The sequence below is a fragment of the Carlito syrichta genome, unplaced genomic scaffold (genome assembly GCF_000164805.1).
Source record: "Carlito syrichta isolate Samal-C Ts95f unplaced genomic scaffold, Tarsius_syrichta-2.0.1 Scaffold132761, whole genome shotgun sequence".
NCBI classification, from domain to species: domain Eukaryota; kingdom Metazoa; phylum Chordata; class Mammalia; order Primates; family Tarsiidae; genus Carlito; species Carlito syrichta.
Genome location: NW_007076857.1, coordinates 169318 through 178170, shown reverse-complemented (window position 1 = coordinate 178170; position 8853 = coordinate 169318).

Here is an 8853-nt window from a genome sequence, read left to right as displayed (position 1 = left end):
TAACTCCTAAACTACTATCATAAGCAAAAGAGAACTTTAAGGGATACAAGAATAGCCAGTGCAGAAAACAATGACTACAAATAGTCCTCAGGGAGAACAAAGAAGGAATTAAGAACTTAGAGAGGGATGCCCCTCCACACCACCCCTACCCAAGGCTGAGATTCAGACCTCGGTGGAGGAGGTGTGGCTGCCATGGAAACATGCTTGCAACCTGGCAGTGGTGAAAGTGACAGAAGATGCTGGCTAAACTGGTGTAGGAAGTGACCCACTGGAGAGTGAACAAACACCCGTGGGCCTCCTGCAAGCTGCCAGCAGCTGTGCACACAGTACTGGGAAAAGAAACCCCTTCCTCGACGATGGCCTTACAGTGTCCCTCTAGTGTCCTCTGTTGACAAAGCCTAGCATTGCTCCAACGGACAAAGGAGCAATGTTTACATGGTCCAGCTCCAGTATCACAAGACAGCACAAAGAAGGATAGATTTGGAGATGAGAGCCTATAAATGATGACTGGCACATTAGGGGTTTTTTTTTCTTAATTTATATAAAAGACATTGCTATTTAAAACAAAAATAACCAGCCTAGGCAACATAGTGAGACCTCATCTCTACAAAAAGTACAAAAATTTGCTGGGCATGGTGGCACACGCCTGTAGACCCAGCTACTTGGAGGGCAGAGGCAGAAGGATCGCCTGAGCCCAGGAGGTCAAGACTGCAGTCAGCCATGATCACGCCACTGCACTCCAGCCTGGGCGACGGTGAGACCCCCAACTCAACAACAACAATAATAGTAATTAATAAAGCAAAAACAATAATCCTGTATTTTGTATGGATATCTGTATTATATAGATGAAAACAGTAGCACTAAGGGCAGGTTAAATGGAAATGTGCTGTTGCTATATTTCACTTGAAGTAACTCAATACTAATTCTGAATAGATTGGGATAAGTTAAATGCATATTTTGATCTCTGGAGCCATCATTAGAAAACAATGTATGCAAACACATACATCGGAAATTGAATATGAAAACTATAGAATATTAAAAAGCATATTAATATAAAAGGAGGCAGGAAAGGAACAACAGACAAACCAAAAGAGATGAGACAAAATAAATAGTAAAATGGCAGACTTAAGTCTAGCTTAAGTCCAACTGAAATTCCATGGAGATGAAATAAACAGTCTAATTAAAAGGTAAAGATTGGGCCGGGCCTGGTGGCTCAGCCTGTAATCCCAGCACTTTGGGAGGCCAAGGCAGAGTGGATTGCCTGAGCCCGCGGGTTCGAGACCAGCCCGGGCAACTTGGCAAGACCTCGTCCCTACAATAAATAAAAAATTAGCCAGGCACAGTAGCGTGTGCCTGCAGTTCCTGCTACTTGGAAGACTGAGGCAGAAGAATCGCTTGAGCCCAGCGGGTCAATGCTGGGGTACCAGTGAGCATGCCACTGCACTCCAGCCTGGGCAACAGAGTGAAACTTCAACTCAAAAAAAAAAAAAGGGTAAAGATTGTTAGGCCAGATAAAAAAGCAAGATTCAGCCAGGTGTTATTTACAAGAGACACACTTTAAATATAGATACCTTTAAATAAAGGTACAGATAGAGCTGGGTGTGGTTAGTGCATACTTATAGTCCCAGCTACTCAGACTGAGTAGGAGGATCACCTGAGCCCAGGAATTTGAGGCTGCAGTGAGCTATGGTCATACCACTGAACTTTAGCCTGGGGACAGAACAAGACCCTGTATCTAAAATAATAATAATAACAACAAAGGCCAGATAGATTGAAAGTAAAATTATGGGAAAAGATATACCATGTAAACGCTGAGCCTAAGAGAACTTCAGTGGCTATATTAATATGGCAAAATATGCTTCCAACGTGTATTACTAGAGACAAAGAGAGCATTTTATAATGATTAAAGGGTCATTCATCAGGAAGACACAGTAATTATAAATATGCATGCACCAAATAATAGAGCTTCAAAATACATGCAGCAAAAACTGACAGAACTAAAGGGAGGAGGAGACAAAACCGTAATTGTAGCTGGAGATTTTAACATTTCTCTCACAGTCTTGATAGAACAGCTAGCTAAATAAATTCCCTGTGATATAGAACTCCGGAAAGGAAGCTGGGAGGCCCACAGAATCTGAAGGGGCATGAGAAACAGGCCAGGCGTCCCCACTGCCAGGAACAGCCCCCACATTGGACCCTGGAAGCGTTCCCATAGGAACGCTGCTACCTTGGCTGCTGGGCACAGATGCTGCAGCCTGCGCCTACCCTTGCCACTGAGGCTGGACACTGGAGCTTCACCCACCAACACCAAGGCCCTGGTCCCCTGCTAGCATGGATGGCACAGTCCCTGGCTCTTTGCATCTTTGCTCTGCTTCATTCTCTGAGCTCGCCTCCTTGAGGTGAGTCACATCACGTCACTTCATCCTTCCAACAGCTGTCGCTTGTCCCATCTGCTGATGAGACAGAGGTTTGGGGAACGTTAGGACTTGGCCCACATTCTGCAGCAAAGATGTGACAAAGGCAGGATTCAAACCCAGGCCCGAGGGATTCCAGAAACTGGGATGGTCTGCTTCACAGGACTCTCCCTGCTTCTGCTGCTGAGCACCTGCCAGAACTGGAGGTGGGTCCTCCCCAGGCCCCTGAGACCCCCCTCATCTCTGGAGCCATCAGCGCTGGGGGCTCAGGAAAAAGGGAGATCCCCTAGATCAGTGTTCAGGTCCACATGGCCAGGGCTACCTGGGCCACTCTGAGACACTGCAGGGAGGGCCCTGCTGGGACTCCCAGTCCCAGAAGCGCCTCTGGGCTGGGGGACGTCACTCTGGAAGGGCCCTCCCTGGAGGCCCAGGCAGGAGTGGGGCAGCTCAGGGCTCTTCCCTGGAGCCTGGAGTCAGCGGGAGATATTTGCCCTCCCCTGCCATTCTCCACCAGGCCCCGCAGTGACCAAAGCTCACTGCAGCCTCAAACTCCTGGGCTCAAATGATCCTCCCACCTCAGCCTCCTGAGTAGCTGGGTTGACTCTTGGGATATTCCCCATGGGAAGTGAAGTGAGGCCCACCCACCTCTGGATCTCCCTGGGCACATGAACTACCAGGAGTGACTGTGCAGTATTGTTGACTCGTGTGTGTGTGTGTGCGCGCGCGCGCGCGCAGGGGAGCCCAGGGACATTTGGGCAATTATTGTTCCTATAACTTTTTGAGAGGTTTGGGCTACAAAGTCCCCAAGGAGACACTTTGTGAGGACTCCCAGGGGAGTGGGCATAGGGGAGGGGAGTTCCCGTGCCCTCCAGCATGGCCCAGGAGGAGGCCAGGGACACATCCTTATCCTGGCCCTCAGCAGGGTAGGGGCACCAGCAGGGGAGGCAGGAGGGCTGTCTGCCTGGCCAGTGCTGGAAAGTCTGGCAGGGAGGGCCATGAGGTTGCGGGCAGTGACAGTATGCCAGGACCAGGGTGTGCCAGTTCGATGCCCGGTCCTCTTGGGATGGCAGGATGTCACAGGGAGGGGAGCAGAGCTTCAGAGGATCCCACCCGAGTGCTGGTGGGCAGGTGGACACCGGGCTCTCCCCTCACCTCCCGCTGCCTCCTCCTGTCTGTCTCCTCTGCACCCAGCCAGGCTCCGGTGCCTTCTGGCTGAGGGTGGGGACTGTCCTTCCATGGGGGCGGGGGTGGGGAGTGGAAGAGCTCTGCCAATGGAAGAGCTTCTCGTCTGCTGAGGTCCTGCACGAGTGTTAGTGCATGTAGCACCCATGGTGGGTGCTCCATGGATGCCTGGGGCCCTGGAGGGAGAACCACTTGTTGGGGACAACACGCTGTGGTCACACACTCAGACCCAAACTAGCTTCTTGAGGGGACACATGGGGTTCTCTGGCCCCAAATCTGCACCTCCTAGTGACATGCACAGCACATTCCCAGCCCAGGCTGTCCACCTGCACCCCATACTCAGGTGCTAGCTCTGCGTGGCTGATGGCAGGCCGGGAGCCAGTTGCACAGTTGACTAATAAAATGGAAGACAGAATAACGCCCCTGAACACCCCTGGCCCCCTCTCCCCCGTGCTCCTCCGGCCATACTGGGAACAGTCACGAGGTGCGATATTTTGAAAACATGAGCTCGATGGCAAAGAGTGTGGCCCAGCCTCCGCCCACTGTCTGGCGCCCTGGCTGCTGTATTTTGGGGACTGAACTGTTTTAGCCCATGGATCTCGCCATTCCAAGAGGTTTTGGATGGAAGAACCAGCGGGCAGCAGCTTATTCTTACCAGCTGTCCAGGAGCACCGGGTATGCCTGGGGTGCCTGGAAGGGGTCCCTCCTGGCTTCCGTCCCCTCTGTGCCCTAGGCCTGGGTTGTGGGCACCCAGCCTCACCATGCACAAGCCCAGCTTTTGCCCACCTTTACACTCCCTTGCCTCGCCCTACCCCAGCCCTGGAAATGATGGCCACAGGGGCCTGGTCCAGTCATCCACTCTCTCTCTGCAGCACCCACCTTGCGAGGGCAGCAAGTACCCAGTGTGTGAGTGAGGCGAGCTTCAGGGCTTGCCTGGCACCAGCTGTATACGGTCTAGGACCCTTGCTCCAGCTGTGAGCTCCAGGGTGCCATACTGGGGCTGCAGGAACCTCGGTGAGCCCTTGAGTGGCTGTGGTCCATCCCCGGTTATACGGGCCTGCTTCCCAGCCCCCAGCAGGACAGAGGTCCCCAAAGATAGGACAACTCTGTCCTCTCACCCCCTGCCACTCAGGACCTGGCCCTCCGTTGGGGTCATCCTCTGTCCCCCAGCAGGCAGGCCTCCTCCTCCATGAGTTGGGGGTGCCCCATGCCTGCCCCTCTGTGGTCTGGCTGCATATTCCTGTTCCACCACCTGCCAGGTGACCTGTGGAGTGAGTTCAGGGGGCACTTTTTAGCCAATTTTAGCACTTTGGGCCTGAAGGCTGCTGTCAGTGGCCCAACCTCCCAACCCTGGAGGCCTCCCTTTCCAGCAGGACCATGGCTGTCATATGTCCCCACAAGGCCTGAGGAGAGTCTGTGAAACTCCCTGCAGCACTCTTTTCCGTGGCAGAAATGGGCCCCAAGTTCCCAGCCCCTGATCCAGCCATGTCTCCCCAGAGTCAGCTTGGGCCCAGCTGTACTGGCTGGACCAGGCCACACTTAGGGGCTGCTCGAGACAAGTCCTAACCCCAGGAAGGGAATCGGTGCACTGAGTTACGCACGTCCCCACGCTGCCACCATCGCAATCCCAGGGGAGTAGCTGGCCATTGAGCAGACATGAACCTGTGTTGGGGACAGTGCTTGCCCCTGTTTCACTGTTTATTGACACAACCCAGGCAGCATCTTGCAGGCGCTAATCCCAGAGGGTGAACCTCCGGGGAGGGGAGGAGGGACTGTGGCCAGCGGCTGCCCATCCCTGTGGCCTCAGTGGCGTCTCTGTGGAGGGCACCCTCCTCCCCATCATGATGCCTTGGCTGCTGAATGTTCCAGAGCCGATCGGAGCTGACATCGCTGTGCACTGCTTACCCTTCCGCCTGGCGAACTCTCTCTGGCTAATCGTTCTGCTTGTTTTCTGAGAGCAGGTGGGGGCAGGGCTCTCTTCCATCCATTATCCGGCTTGTGTGGCGACAGGGAGGCACCGCACCGCACAGGCAGAACATTCTGGTTTTGCTCGAATTCACCAGGAAACAGCAGGGAGCGTGGCTGGAGATATCTGAATGTTTGTGGCTGTGCAAACCCAGAATCAACAAATAATAATCAGCAAATCAATAAAAAATTATACCAACACTCCATAAAGAAGAATATACCAGGAATCTACAAGTAACAGGAGTGCAGCTCGGCACCGTGACCTTTCTCAACTGATTTATGTTCATTCCTGGGTGTTCCTGGGCACTTGCTGTGTGCCAGGCCCGGTGCCAGGTGCTGGGGTCTAGTCCCTGGGTTCACAGCTCGGGCCAGCTGTAAAGAGCCTCCCAGGGTGGTCGTGCTGTCTACACCCTTGTCCAGATGAGGAAGCTGGGGCTCATAGAGGTCATGGGGCCCAGTCAGTGCCCTAAAAGAGCAGTCCTCAACCTTTTTGGCATCAGGGACTGGTTTCGTGGAAGATAATTCTTCCACAGGCTAGGGCAGAGGGCGATGGGTTCAGGATGATTCAAGCACATTCCATTTATTGTGCACTTTATTTCTGTTATTATTACATTGTGATACACAATGAAATATATAGCGTCACTGCCTCAGCTGCACCTCAGATCATCGGGCATTAGACTGTCTGTCATAAGGAGTGTGCAACCTAGACCCTTCGCAATAGAGTTCGCTCTCCTATGAGAATCTAATGCCCCATCTGACAGAAGACGGAGCTCAGGCAGTAATGCAAGCGGTGGGCAGTGACCGTAAATACAGATAAAGCTTCACTTACTCACCTGCTGCTTACTTCCTGCTGTGCAGTTCGTTTCCTAACAGGCCATGTACTGGTCCTGTCTGTGACCTGGGGGTTGGGATCCCTAAAGTGTGGGGTCTGAGCAAGGACCTGAGTATGGGCAGTTTATATGGGAGACAGTCCTGGGAAGCAGGAGAGAGATTGGGTGGCACCTCTGCAGGCTGGGGCATGCCTGCCTTTACAGGCACATGGGGCTCAGTCCCTCCAGCCTCTCAGGACAGCCGAGCAGAAGTGGGGGGCTGCATATTTACCCAGTGACTCTGAGCCAGAGTTGAAGGTTGCCCTCGAAGGTGGTAACACTGGCACATTCTGCTGGCATGGGCCTGCTGTAAGACCCCACCCCATCTGCACTGTCCATAACTGTGCAGAAATCAGCGTGTCAAGGACAGGGACACAGAGAGCAGTCAGGTCTGGGCCTCAGAGCCCAGCCTGGTGTGTTCTTTGGACCCCACAATATCTGGAAAAGACCAATGTGACAGGAAAGTCTGCAAGCATAAGGTGCCCTGGGAGTTAAAGGTCAACAAGCTACATAAGAAAGTCCAGGATGACACAGTCTGGGCTCTGCAGGGAGCCTCCTGCTCTGGCTTGTGCTAAGCCCGCCCAGGGCTCAGGGAACGGGACCAGGTCTCCCAACATCAGGATGAGGAAGTGGCCATAAAGTGCAGTATCCCCACTCGGCAGGGCCTCCGAGGAGGGGACAGACCTCCCAGGCAAAGAGTGGCTCTTCATCAGGGCCTGGATGGGGGAAGAGAAATCGGGATGGGGCGGGGGAGGGTGGTCCGGGCTGGATGGGGCTCTGAGTGGACTCACTGCGGCCCCTCGAGCAAGTCACAGGGTAGTCAGAGGCCAAGAAGGCAGATGAGCCCACCTGAAAGTGACTGCTTTTGTGCTGTGTATGCATCCTGGGAGTGCACGCTGGCCAGGCAGGAGGTGGGAGGCAGTGGGTTTTGCCTGTAGATGCTGGATGACCTGAAGCTGTGCTCAGACCCTAGCTCCACTGGCCCAGAGCTGTATAACCCTGGGCAAGTTACTTCCCCTCTCTGGGCCTCGGTGTTGCCATCTCTAAAATGGAGAAGATGGAACCTCCACTGTAGGCTATAATGAGAATTCGGCGAGATAAAAATGGGGTGCGCCCAGCAGGCGGGTGGGGGTGAACAATGGGAGGGTCTACCATGATGATGATGATAGTGACAGACTGCCCTTCCCTTAGAGCCCACATGCAGGGCTTGTAAGTCCCTTGTCACGCTTCCTTCCCTGCAAGAATCTTAATACTGCAAAGAGCCAGCTGGGGGAGATGGAGTGACAGCCAAGGCCTAGGCCCCCTCATCCAGAGGTAGGGAACGGCTGGGAGGATGGGGTGTAGTCAGAAGTGAGAGGGAACTGGGGTGCCCTTAGGGACCAGCGGAGTTGGGCGCAGTGTCTCACACCTGTAATTCCAGCACTCTGGGAGGCAGAGGCAGGAGGATTGCTTGAGCTCAGGAGTTTGAGACCAGCCTGGGCAGTATATTGAGACCTCGTCTCTACAAACAAAACAAAACAAACTAGCAGGGCGTGAAGATGCACACCTGTAGTCTCAGCTACTCAGGAGACTGAGGCAGAAGAGTCGCCTGAGCCCAAGAGGTTAGGGCTGTTGGAGTCAAATCTTGCAACTTCACTTCAGCCTGGGTGACAGAGTGAGATCCCAACTCAAAAACAACAAAAAAGGATGGGGGCAGTAGGGTTGGTGGCAGGGCTGAGCACCTGGGCACATACCCCAGGACACGGCAGCAGCCCTTTTCAACCTAGGGTCAACACAGGAAAAATGAGCATTTGGGGTTGTTTTCTTTCCCAATTCAAAATGAAAATAACTGGCTGGCTCGGTGGCTCAGCCTGTAATCCCGCGCTTTGGGAGGCCGAGGTGAGTGGATTGCTTGAGCCCACAGGTTCGAGACCCACCTGAGCAACTTGGCGAGACCTCATCTCTACAATAAATCAAAAAATTAGCCGGGCGTGGTAGCGCGTGCCTATAGCTCCGGCTACTTGGAAGGCTGAGGCGGAAGGATCGCCAGAGCCCAGCAGGTCGAGGCTGCGGTGGCCGGGAGTGGCCACTGCACTCCAGTCTGGGCAACAGAGTGAGACTTCAACTCAAAATAAAATAACAAAATGAAAATAACTATTGAGAGCCACAGGAAAAACTTCCATGTCATCATAAAGATTTCCCAGGTGGCTGTCACCAGTCCTCTTGGGGAAGGACTGAGCGTCTGGTGAGTCCCAGGTTGTTCTGGCCCAGGGTGGGCTGGAGATCAAGGAAGCCTGGGGAACGTGGAGCGGGACACCCCAATCCACACCTGAACGTCGCTCCCCCGCAGATCTCAGGCCCTCATGCAGTCATTTGCTTCCTAACTCGCCCATGACCAGGGCCCAAGCGCCATGGCTGCCTCCAGGCCTTGGCACCATGGGTGG